We start from the raw sequence: 13,506 nt of genomic DNA on the forward strand, positions 1-13,506 counted from the left end.
CATTATTAACTTTATTTTCCATACTACTCACCTAGTGCTTATGTAATGATAGGTTATCCACTTCAATACAAGTCTTACACACAGTGTTCTACATGATGAACACTTAGGAGATAGTAACGATGATAATACAAAAATGCCTACATCATTCTTGCTGTAGTTATTAGAGTTCACAACAAAACACATACGTACTCCCAACAGGTAAGTTTATCAACTGTATGACATGGTAATTATTTGCTATTCATTTCGTGAAAGTGGATCATCTTTATCTCATGTCTGCACACTGAGTGAGCTGAGTGGGAGGAGAAGGCATTAGTCTTGCTGTCTTGCTTGGGTGGCAGAGGTGGAGGCAGTGGAAGTGCAGACAGGAGGCAGCCCACACTGAGTGTAAACTTATACATCATAGTTTATATGTATATTACAAATCATATAGAAATACATCATAGTTTCTGATTTTTCAGTTCAGTTCAGGTCACTCAGTCATATCTAACTCGTTGCGACCCCATGGACTGCAACATTCCAGGCTTCCCTGTCCATCACCACCTCCCAGAGCTTGCTCAGACTCATGTCCATCGAGTTGATGATGCCATGCAACCATCTCATCCTCTGTCATCCCCTTATCCTCCTGCCTTCAGTCTTTCCCAGCATCAGGGTCTTTCCCAGGGAGTCAGTTCTTCGCATCAGGTGGCCAAAGTATTGGAGTTTCAGCCTCAGCATGAGTCCTTCCAATGAATATTCAGGACTGATTTCATTTAGGATGGACTGGTTGGATCTCCTTCCACTCCAGGGGACTCTCAAGAGTCTTCTCCAATAGTTCAAAAGCATCAATTCTTCTGTGCTCCGCTTTCTTTATAGTCCAACTCTCACATCTATACATGACTCCTGGAAAATCCATGGCTTTGACTAGATGGACCTTTATTGGCAAAGTAATGTCTCTGCTTTTTAATATGTTGTCTAGTTTGGTCATAGATTTTCTTCCAAGGAGCAAGTGTCTTTTAATTTCATGGCTGCAGTCACCATCCGCAGTGATTTTGGAGCCCAAGAGTGGAGTCTGTCACTATTTCCATTGTTCCCCATCTATTTGCCATGAAGTGATGGGACCAGATGCCATGATCTTTGTTTTTTGAAAGTTGAGTTTGAAGTCAACTTTTTTTTTTTCACTCTCCTTTTTTTCTTTCATCAAGAGGCTTTCTAGTTCCTCTTCACATTCTGCCATAAGGATGGTGTCCTCTGCATATTTCAAGTCATTGATATTTCTCCTGGCAACCTTGATTCCAGCTTATGCTTTATCCAGGCTGGCATTTCTCATGATGTGTGCTGTATATAAATTAAATAAGCAAGGTGACAATATACAGCCTTGATGAACTCCTTTCCTAGTTTCTAGCTGTTGCTTTTTGACCTGCATACAGATTTCTCAGGAGGCAGGTAAGGTGGTCTGGTATTCCCATGTCTTTCAGAATTTTCCACGGTTTGTTGTGATCCACACAATCAAAGGCTTTATTGTAGTCAGTGAAGCAGAAGTAAATGTTTTTCTGGAACTCTCTTGCTTTTTTGATGATCCAATGGATGTTGACAATTGGATCTCTGGTTCCTCTGCCTTTTCTAAATCCAGATTGAACATCTGGAAGTTCTCGATTCACATGCTGTTGAAATGTAGCTTGGAGAATTTTGAGCATTACTTTGCTAGCATGTGAGATGCTTGCAGTTGTGCAGTAGTTTGAACATTTTTTGGCCTGGACTTTCTTTGGGATTGGAATGAAAACTGACCTTTCCATTCATGTGGCCACTGCTGAGTTTTCCAAATTTGCTGGCATATTGAGTGCAGCACTTTCACAGCATCATCTTTCAGGATTTGAAACAGCTCAACTGGAGTTCCATCACCTCCACTAGCTTTGCTCCTAGTGATGCTTCCTAAGGCCCATTTGACTTCACACTCCAGGATGTCTGACTCTACGTGAGTGATCACATCATCGTGGTTATCTGGGTCATGAAGATCTTTTTTGTGTAGTTCTTCTGCGTATTCTTGTCACCTCTTCTTAGTATCTTCTGCCTCTGTTAGGTCCATACTCTTTCTGTCCTTTATTCTGCCCACCTTTGCATGAAATTTTCCCTTGGTATCTCTAATTTTCTTGAAGAAATCTCTAGTCTTTCCCATTCTATTGTTTTCCTCTATTTCTTTGCATTGATCACCAAAGAAGGCTTTCTTATATCTCCTTACTATTCTTTGGAACTCTGCATTCAGATATTTTTTTTTCTTTTTCTCCTTTGCCTTTTATTTCTCTTCTTCTCAGCTATTTGTAAGACCTCCTCACACAACCATTTTTCCCTTCTTGCATTTCATTTTCTTAGGGATGGTTTTGATCACCACCTCCTTTACAGCACAGGCTCGTTAGTTGTGGTGCAGGGACTTAGTTATCCCATGACATGTGAAATCTTCCCAGCAGGTGGATTCTTAATCACTGGACCACCAAGGAAGTCCCTCAGTGATTTTTCTTAATGGTGACTGGACACTTATCTGTGGTCTCTTGGTTGGCAGAATTTGCTTCTCCTGTTATGTTGACATTTTTAAAACCAAGCCTCTTTCTAAAAGAGGCATCCATTCTCAATCCATCCTTTGCTGGCATTAAATTCTCCAGTTTTAAATTCTTCATCTTCCATTTATTTTAAGTTGCCATATAATGATTTTGATTTTTCTCAAATCATATTACAGCCTTAGGTGTCCCTTTCTTTTTAAATTTTTACCTGCTTATCTATTTATTTTTGGCCATGCTGGGTCTTCATTACTGCACACGGGCTCTCTCTGTGGCACATGGGGGCTGCTCTCTAGTTGTGATGTGCAGCCTTCTCATTGCAGTGCTTCTCTTTTATTTTTATATTTTGACTGGAGAACAGTTGCTTTACAATGTTGTGTTAGTGTCTGCTGTACAATGAAGTTACTAAGCTACACTTATACGTATGTCCCTCCCTTTTGGACCTCCTCCCACCTCCCCCATCCCATGCATCTAGATCATCACAGAGCACCGAGCTGAGCTCCCTATCCTATACAGTAGCTTCCCACTAGCTGTATTTTATACATGGTAGTATATCTATGTCAGTGCTACTCTCCCAGTTCAACCCACCGTCTCCTTCGTCCTCTGTGTCCACAAGTCCATTCCCTACATCTGCGTCTCTATTCCTGCCCCGCAAATAGGTTCATCAGTACTGTTTTTTCCAGATTCTCTATATATGCATCCACATGAATGCTGCCTTTTCTCAAACAATTAAATGCTATTTCACAAAAGTGCAAGATTTTCATAGCTGCTGGTGTAGCAGAAGTGATCACTTCACAAATTTCCTTTTCTTTTTTTACAATGGTCCTTGCACTGGATTTGGGCTTACCTTGTGGCTCAGCTGGTAAAGAATCCACCTGTAATGTGGGAGACCGGGTTCGATCCCTGGGTTGGGAAGATCCCCTGGAGAAGGAAACGGCTACCTACTCCAGTATTCTGGCCTGGAGAATTCCATGGACTTATCCATGGGGTTGCAAAGAGTCAGACACGACTGAGCAACTTGCACTTTACACTGGATTCATTCATGTTGAGAGGTGGTAATCCCAGTTGCAGGCCTCAATCTAGGGTACGTATCAAGCAACTGAACTTTGCCTTGTAATGCCATGACTTTCTCTGCTACTTGGGAACATTGTCAGCATCACCAGTGGCACTTTGTGTGGGTCCCATAGGTGCTAAGGTTCATGGCATTGAACTAATAAACATGATGAAACATACTCAACAACTGCAAGGGATCGATCACTTTCTACGGCCATATGCAATTTACTAGAGACAGACTGTTCGCATGGAGATGGCTAGCATAACATGGCATCTTAAACAGATACTCAAAACACTTGAGCTCATCACAATAGCAACAGATGACTACAAATTATTATAGTAGCACAGTATGTACTACAGTTCCCTTTCTGCAGATATGGTTGAATACTGCATCTTTACATTTGTTTACACTTATCTCAGTGCACCATGATGGCATCATGATGGTCTGTAAGTGTTTCCGTATGTAAGTTTTGATAAATTTTAACTTTTTAGGCTAGATTTGTATATGTTTTATGGTGGCAAATGATGAAATAGACTAGTATCTACATATATTTTATGCATTAATGACATATCTAACTTTTCCTTACTTTTGCCAATATTTCTAGATAGTGCAGTGAGTTTTTCAAATTGTCACAGATCTTCAAAATATTTTACAATATATTTATTGAAAAAAAATCCACATATAAGTGGACCCATGCAGTTCAAACCCATATTGTTCAAGGGCCAGCTGTAATCATAAGAGTATCTAACCCCATGCTTATTAAATGTAGGCATGCAATAAATATTAGTCACTGATGATCATTTGAATGATGCTGATGGTGATGAGTGTCTCCACTCCTGATAGTGCTTGTACCTAGTGAAGGACCCTGCAATGTAAGCTTTTCAGTGTCAACAGAATTAATAACAAATAAGAGGAGTGTCACAGCATCTCTAGGAGATGCCTCTATAAGAGACTTGTGCTTTGTAAAGAAGCCTTGTATGCTGTGTATATCTATGTTTATTTAAAGTTAGAGGAAGTAGATGTTTGAGAATGTGAAAGATAAAAAGAAAGAGATTGATTATTTTTACCTCTTCTAATGTTATCTTGTGACAGTTTTAGAATCACTGTAGTCATAATGTGATCATAAAGAATCAGTCTGGGGGCTTCCCTGGTGTCTCTTTGGTAAAGAAATCTGCCTGCCAATGCAAGAAACATGGGTTCAATCCCTGGTCCAGGAATATCCTACATGAGCACCTAAGCCTATGCGCCTCAACTGTTGAGCCTATTCTCTAGAGCCTGGGAACCACAATTATTGAGTCCATGCACTGCAGCTACTAAACCCCACATGCCCTAGAGCCCATGCTCTGCCACCAGAGAAGCCACCACAGTGAGAAGCCTGAGCACTGTAACGGAGAGTAGCCCCCACTTGTCACAACTGGAGAAAAGCCTGTGCAGCAGCAAAGACCCAGCACAGCCAAAATTAAACAAAAATTTTTAAATGGTCCTCATTGAAAAACATCTTCATTAAAAAAATAAAGAAAGAAAGAATCAGTCTGCCCAAGTAGTTGGCAGTAAATTAAAAAATCCATTGAGATTCATTTTAGGATTACCAGTCCTTTTCATTTATCAGAATCTCTCTCTGTTGTTGTCAAGGAAATTAATAAGAATAGGGGGAAATACATATATACAATTAAACAGCCTTTGTGGTACGTGGAGTAGCTTGAATCTTCTGGGGTGATGCCAGAGCAGTCATCATCCACAATAGCCTTGAACATTCCAGTATTCAGCTTACCGCAGGGTAGGCTCAGGACAGACAACCAGGACTTGACAAGGAGAATGTACCTCCTCACTCTGGGTATCCGTCCCACCATGTTCTCTCTCAGCCCTGTGTAGGCAGCTTCAACTTTTAAATTAACTAATACAGTAAATATATTCAGTCGCTAAGTTGTGTCCGACTCTTTGTATTCCCATGGACTGCAGCACACCAGTCTCCTCTGTCCTCCACTACATCCCAGAGTTTGCTCAAATTCATGTGCATTGAGTTGGTGAGGCTATCTAACCATCTCATCCTCTGCAACTCCCTTCTCCTTTTGCCTTCAATCTTTCCCAGCATCAGTGTCTTTTCCAATGAGGTGTCCAAAGTGTTAGAGCTTCAGCTTTCCCGTAATATAATGAATCCAATTTATTGGATTCTAAAATAAGTCTTTCAGGGACTGAAAAGTGAAGTGAAATATGTGGAAATAGGACAAAAAGAAGCGGGGGCGGGGGGCGGGGGTTGGCAGCGCTGATTGTTGAGTCTCAGTGGAAGGAGAACCCGGGTGACTGGCTGAAATGACAGACACTCCCCAGACTTGTCACCAGGTGTGGCCTGCGGCTAAACAAAGCTGTTTGATCTGAATTGAGTGTTGGGAGAAGGCAGGGGTCTGTGACTCGTGTCAGCACCCACCCTAAGCTGAGAAGAAACTCAGCTCTCCTCCTGTCTTCTAGTTTCTGAGCTAGAGTTTCATGATGATAACAACTTATGGTAACTGGTTTGGCTTCAGGTAGAGGCTCAACGCTTTAAACAGGAGCTCAGAGAGAGAAGCTGATCAAGAGAAACATGAGGCAAGAAGAGAGGCAAGGACCACAGAAACTGCAAACTGTGTGGATGAACACACTCAGTGGTTTATTTTGTATCATTAATTTAATAAATACTGAGCAAACAATTTGTGTTTGGCACTGTGCCTGTGTGGAGCATATAAGTCAACACATCCTACTTATGTTGTAACTTCTTTGCCATTAGAGAAAGTAAAAGATATCTATTTTCTTAACACTTTAGTGCAAACACCTTCAAGTGTGTTTTGTTGAATATTAATATATATATTTTGGGAGAAGGGGAAAGGAGGGTTAAGTATACTTGGAAAATTTTAGACAAGTTAACACATTAATTGCTGCAGAATCCCTCAGGAGCCTGTAACATACTACACTATGCATGGCAACTTTCTAAGAAAAGGGTACAGTGGGCAGTGAAGTGTAAAGTGAAAGTGTTAGTCGCTCAGTCATGTCCAACTCTTTGCGACCCCATGGACTATAGATTGACAGGCTCCTCTGTCCATGGAATTCTCCAGGCAGGAATACTGGAGTGGGTTGCCATTCCCTTCTCCAGGGAATCTTCCCAATGCAGGGATCGAACCTGTGTCTCCTGCATTGCAGGTAGATTCTTTATTATCTGAACCACCAGTATTCTTGCCTGGAGAATTCCATGGGCAGAGGAATCTGGTGGACTACAGTCCATGCTGTCACAAAGAGTCAGACATGACTGAGCGACTAAAACAGTGGACAAGACTTCCAAAATTCTTTTGACTGCAGATGCCTTATGTCTAGGAGTTGCTTGTTGAACTCAGTGTTGTATAGCATGCTTCTGTGTGGATGCTGCTGTAAAGCACCGATCAGGGACTTCCCTGATTGTCTGATGGTTCAGACTCTGTGCTTCCACTGAGGGGGCATGGGTTATTTCCCTGGTTGGGTAGTTACAATCTCATATGCTGTGCAGGGATAGGATACTATTATCCTTACACCTCAGAGAGCAAACAGAATGAAAACTACAATCGCAGAAAACTAATCAAACTGATCACATGGATCACAGCTTGTCTAACTCATGAAACTATGAGCCATGCTGTGTAGGGCCACACAAGATGAACGGGTCATGGTGGAGAGTTCTGACAAAATGTGGTCCACTGGAGATGGGAATGGCAAACTACTTCAGTATTCTTGCCTTGAGAACCACAAGAACAGTATGAAAAGGTAGAAAGATATGACACTGAGAGATGAAATCTGCAGGTCGGTAGGTGCCCAATATGCTACGGAAGAAGAGTGGAGAAATAACACTAGAAAGAATGAAGAGATGGAGCCAAAGGAAAACAACACCGAGTTGTGGATGTGACTGGTGATGGAAGTAAAGTCCAATGCTGTGAAGAACAATATTGCATAAGAACCTGGAATGTTAGGTCCATTAATCAAGGTAAATTGGAAATATTCAAACAGGAGATGGCAAGAGTGGACGTCAACATTTTAGGAATCAGTGAACTAAAATGGACTGGAATCAGTGAATTTAATTCAGAAGACCATTATATCTACTACTGTGGGCAAGAATCCCTTTGAAGAAATGGAACAGTCCTCATAGTCAACAAGAGGCCAAAATGCAGTACTTGGGTGCAATCTCAAAAATGACAGAATGATCTCTGTTTGTTTCCAAGGCAAACCATTCAGTATCACAGTAATCCAAGTCTATGCCCCAACCAGTAAGCTGAAGAAGCTGAGGTTGAATAGCTCTATGAAGACCTGCAAGACCTTCTAGAACTAACAACAAAAAAATGTGTCATTTTCATTAAAGGGGACATGGGTGCAAAAGTAGAAAGTCAAGAGATACCTGGAGTAACAGGAAAATTTGGCCTAGGAATACACAATGAAGTAGGACAAAGGCTAACAGAGTTTTGCCAAGAGAACACACTGGTCATGGCAAACACCCTCTTCCAACAACACAAGAAAAGACTCTACACATGGACATCACCAGATGGTCAATACAGAAATCAGATTGATTATATTTTTTGCAGCCAAAGATACAGCCAGGAAAAACAAGACCAGGAGCTGACTGTGGCTCAGATCATGAACTCCTTATTGCAAAATTCAGACTTAGATTGAAGAAAGTAGGGAAAACCACAAGACCATTCATTTAGGGACTAAATCAAATCCCTTACGATTATAAAGTGAAAGTGACAAACAGATTCAAGGAATTTGATCTAATAGACAAAGTTCATGAAGAACTATGGACAGATGTTTGTGACATTGTACAGGAGGCAGTGATCAAGACCATCCCCAAAAAGAAATGCAAAAAAAGAAATGGTTGACTGAGGAGGCCTTACAAATAGCTGAGAATAGAAGAGAAGCTAAAGGCAAAGGAGAATAGGAAAGATATACTCATTTGAATGCAGAGTTCCAAACAATAGCAAGGAGAGATAAGAAAGCCTTCTTCAGTGATCAATGCAAAGAAATAGAGGAAAACAATAGAATGGAAAGACTAGAGATCTCTTCAAGAAAATTAGAGATACCAAGGGAACATTTCATGCAAAATGGACATAATAAAGTACAGAAACAGTATGAACCTAACAGAAGCAGAGGATATTAAGAAGAGGTGACAAAAATACACAGAAGAACTATACAAAAAAAAATCTTCATGACCCAGATAACCACGATGGTGTGCTCACTCACCTAGAGCCAGACATCCTGGAATGTGAAGTCAAGTGGGCCTTACAAAGCATCACTATGAGCAAAGCTAGTAGAGGTGATGGAATTCCAGTTTAGCTATTTCAAAACCTAAAAGATGATGCTGTGAGAGTGCTGCCTTCAATATGCCAGCCAATTTGGAAAACTCAGCAATGGCCACTCTGCTTCTCCACTCTTCTTTTCCAGGACTGGAAAAAGTCGATTTTCATTCTAATCCCAAAGAAAGTCCATGCCAAAGAATGTTCACAATTGCACTCATCTCACACGCTAGCAAAGTAATGCTCAAAATTCTCCAAGACAGGCTTCGACAGTACATAAACTATGAACTTCCAGATGTCCAATCCAGATTTAGACAAGGCAGAGGAACCAGACATCCAATTGCCAACATCCATTGGATCATTAAAAAAGCAAGAGAGTTCCAGAAAAACATCTACTTCTGCTTTATGCCTTTGACTGTGTGGATCACAATAAATTGTGGAAAATTTTTCAAGAGATGGGAATACCCAACTACCTTACCTGCCCCCTGAGAAATCTGTATGCAGGTCAAGAAGCAACAGTTAGAACTGGACACGGAACAGCAGAGTGGTTCCAAATAGGAAAAGGAGTATGTCAAGGCTGTATATTGTCACCCTGCTTATTTAACTTATATGCAGATTATATCATGCAAAATTCTGGGCTGCACGAAGCACAAGCTAAAATAAAAATTGATGGGAGAAATACCAATAACCTCAGATATGCAGATGACACCACCCTTGTGGCAGAAAGCAAAGAAGAACTAAAGAGCCTCTTGATGAAAGTGAGAGTATATTGAAAAACCTGCTTTAAAATTCAACATTCAGAAAACAAAGATCATGGCATACAGTCCCATAATTTCATGGCCAATAGATGGGGAAACAGTGGAAACAGTGACAGACTATTTTCTTGTGCTCCACAATCACTGCAGATGTTGACTGCAACCATGAAATTAAAAGACGCTTTATCTCTGGAAGAAAACCCATGACCAACCTAGATAGCATATTAAAAAGCAGAGACATTACTTTGCCAACAAAGGTCCATCTAGTCAAAGCTATGGTTTTTCAAGTAGTCATGAATGGATGTGAGAGTTGGACTATAAAGAAAGCTGAATGCCAGAGTATTTATTGATGCTTTCGAACTGTGGTGCTGGAGAAGACTCTCGAGAGCCCATTGGACTGCAAGGAAATCAAACCAGTCCATCCTAAAGGAAATCAGTCCTGAATATTCATTGGAAGTTGTGAAATAAGCAGTTTGGTGTGGGGAGACCAAGTGCTGAACCAGCAGGCAGGGAACCTAGTTTATCCATATGCCTACCTATCGGTCTGTAGCTTCAGGAGTTTGAGAATGTTGTTTTAATATCTGTGGGCCTCAGTTTTCTCTGTTACAAGTTGAATCACCAGAGTAGAAGAATGACAGGCATTTGACACCTGAGCTATCCTGACCCTCCCACACCTAGGGCAGACATTGCTAAGCAACCATCTTCCTTGTAAACACAGAGATGGCCTCAGGCACTTTTACTGTACACTATTCCCACCAACCACTCAGAACCAAGAAGGATGGGAAGTGAAAGTGAAGTCCCTCAATTGTGACCCCATGGACCCCATGGACTGTAGCCTACCATGTTCCTCTGTCCATGGGATTTTCCAGGCAAGAGTACTGGAGTGAGTTGCCATTTCCTTCTCCAGAGGGTCTTCCCAACCCAGGGATCAAACCGGGGTCTCCCACGCTGTAGGCAGATGCTTTCCCATCTGAGCCACCTATCTCTCATTAGCTGCTGTCATTCTCAGACTGGATGAATGCTAAGATCTGAGATTATCACTATCAACAACATATACTCTCTGATAAAAGCCAAGGAGAGGTGAGTGCCCCCAGTGAATGGGGGAGCACTGTGGGGAAGAACCTCAGGTATAGGATCATCTGCTCCTCCCTCATCAGTGGCATTCAGAAAAGGTCCATTTGGATCTTTTCACAATCTGGGCAGTCAAGAGTTGACTTATAAGCAGAGTGGATGTTGATTATCCTAAAGGAGTTAGGGGAGGAGGAGCTGGAACCTAGAAGGTTGACCCCAAGCAACGGGACCACCTCCACTGCTTCATCCCTGCATGTGGGCACCTGTTGTAAGGACGGGGAGGCAGCCTCTAGCGCCCACCTGCATGCACCAGCTAGTTGGTGCACGTGAGGGACTTGGCATGCATATGCGGCATCCTGCAGTTGAGTTTCTTTTCACTATTTCATGTCAGTCAGTAAGAAAGCGAATGCTCTCCAGTCTTGGATGACCTTTCCCAAGGTCTCTAGAACTGTGGTGGAGAGATGAGATGATGGGACCATTCTGTTAATAACCAGCATCTGAGTGACGTGCAAATTTCTTTCCATTTGTGTGGGCTTAACCTATGTTTTCTCATGTGTAAAATAGTGATAGTGGTACTATATGGTTGTTGGGAGGGCTATGGGATAATACTGTGAATTGGTTAGAAAAATGCCTGTGGCATATTTAGTGTTCAGCAATGTTCCTTGTGATCTATTACAGAACCCAGTTGAGGAATAGACGTTGAGGCTAAGAGGAAGTTACCACATGAATCATATTTTGATCCCCAGTTTTCAGACTCTTAAAAGAGCATATAATGCATTCATCATGAGCCACCAGACGGGACGCAATTTTGCCTGCCCTTGGGATTCTGAAGGCTCTTCCATAAGACATGTTAATGACACACACAGGGATGTGTGTGCAGAGTTAAAGGGATCAGCAAGAGATGCTGAGATGCTCTGAGTAGCAATAGTGGGATGGACCACTAGGCTTGATAGGCAGGTGGAAATAGCAGTGTTACTAGAACCCAGTGAGAGCTAGAACCTTGCAGGCAGGCTACTAGCAGAAGACTGAGGGATGGGAAGACATAGTCACTGTACAGGTGCAGTGTGGGGCAGGGAGAGGGACAAGAAAAACACACTGACCTCTCTTTCCTCCCCCTTTCTAGTCTCCTACTGATGCCTCCCATTGGCTGAAGGAGGCAAACTGGCAAAGAAATCCTAACAAACCAATTCATGCAGCCAGTCTCCTCGGGGCACAGAGTAGAGCAGAAAATCTGTGGATGCAAAGAAGGCTAATCACCACCTTTACTAACCCATCTCACAAATTGAGAGTGTTCCAGTTAATGGAGTGCTTGGATGGATAAACCTTCAACTAAATCAGCTCACCGTTTAGTTATTTCCTTCAGTCTTCATATCCTGTAGCACGATGAGCAGCAGTCAAGATGGCAGCTCCCAAGAAAGCAGAAATGTGCCAACACAGTCTGACTCTGGGGTGCTCAGAGTAGATCACGTGATACCTTCTGGTCACCGTGATCTTGGAGCTGAGCCATAGCACCTGGTAATATAATATCACTAGTTCTCAAACTTAACTGTGCATTGGTTAAGATTTCTAAATTACATAATTACAAAATTTAAATTACATAAAAAGTTTCAAGATCACCTTGTGTCTTAGTCTGTTAGGGCTGCTATAACAAAATACCATAGACTGGACAATTTGTAAACAAAAAAAATTTTACTTCTTACAGTCCTGGAGGCTGGAAGTCCAAATCAAGGGGTCAGCAGATTTGATGTCTGATGAGAGCCTGGTTACTAAACACTGAGGTGTCTTCTTGCCATGTCTTCATGTTGCAGAAGGGGCAAGGGAGCTGTTTGGGGGCTCTTATTTTAAGGGCATTAATACCATTTGAGAGCATTCCACCCTCATGACTTAATTACCTCCACAAAGCCCTGTTTCCTAATAACATCACACTGGGGCTTATGTTTCAAATAGGAATTTTTGACCATGGGAACTAAGCCACACACACTGGGCACTCATACTGGGGAGAGGAACACATGAGGAGGACGCAGAGGTGGATACTTGTGACCCCTGCCATTGGGGGCTGAGGAGGCCAGCAAAGCAAAAGGAAGACCCAGGAGCCCTGCCTGTGGCCCTTGCGACCTCTCTGAAGGTGCCTCTAGGTGATGCTCATTTCATTCATTTCTGAACTACAGTCTTCAATGAGGTGATGTGACTCTGCTGTTTACTCTGAGCAATACAAACCCAGCTGAGACTCGTGGTGAAAGGACTGCCTCACACCAGGTCCTCCAGCAGACTAATCCCACGGGCTGCATAAAGAGAACCCAGCTCACACAAGGGACTCTGTTCCTGGAGAGGAAGATGAAGTGCAGAGCAGAAAGTTAAGTGATATGTGTGTGTTGGGGTGGGGGTTGGCAATGGATTGACTTTTGTAATTCTAGATTAAATTCATTCAATTTAATCTAGAACATTTGAAGATTTTTCTGTGGGGTGGGTGAGAAATGCCTTTTCAGAGATGAATCTTTTTTTTAATTGGACTATAATTGCTTTACAATGTTATGTTAGTTTCTACTGTATAGCATTGTGAATCAGGTATGTGTATACAGATACCCCCTTCCTCTTGAGTCTCCTTCCAACCTCACCCCCATCCCAGCCCTCTTGGTCTCTACAGAGCACCAAGCTGAGGCCCCTGAGCTGTACAGCAGCTTCCCACTATTTTACATGTGGTAGTGTATATATATATCAGTGCCACGCTCCCAATTTGTCCCATCTGCTTTCCCCCCACTCGCATATCTACAAGTCAGTTCTCTATATCTGCATCTCTATTCCTGCTCTGTACCAGAGAT

The 13,506-nt window shown here is 42.2% G+C and overlaps 1 protein-coding gene across 2 annotated transcripts in view; it reads left to right on the plus strand.

The window, feature by feature from the left end:
• Positions 1-13,506, plus strand: part of CPNE4 (copine 4) — a 636,937-nt gene that overhangs the window by 367,013 nt on the left and 256,418 nt on the right. The window lies entirely within an intron of this gene.

Source organism: Ovis aries, chromosome 1, assembly GCF_016772045.2.
Source record: "Ovis aries strain OAR_USU_Benz2616 breed Rambouillet chromosome 1, ARS-UI_Ramb_v3.0, whole genome shotgun sequence".
Taxonomy (NCBI): Eukaryota; Metazoa; Chordata; class Mammalia; order Artiodactyla; family Bovidae; genus Ovis; species Ovis aries.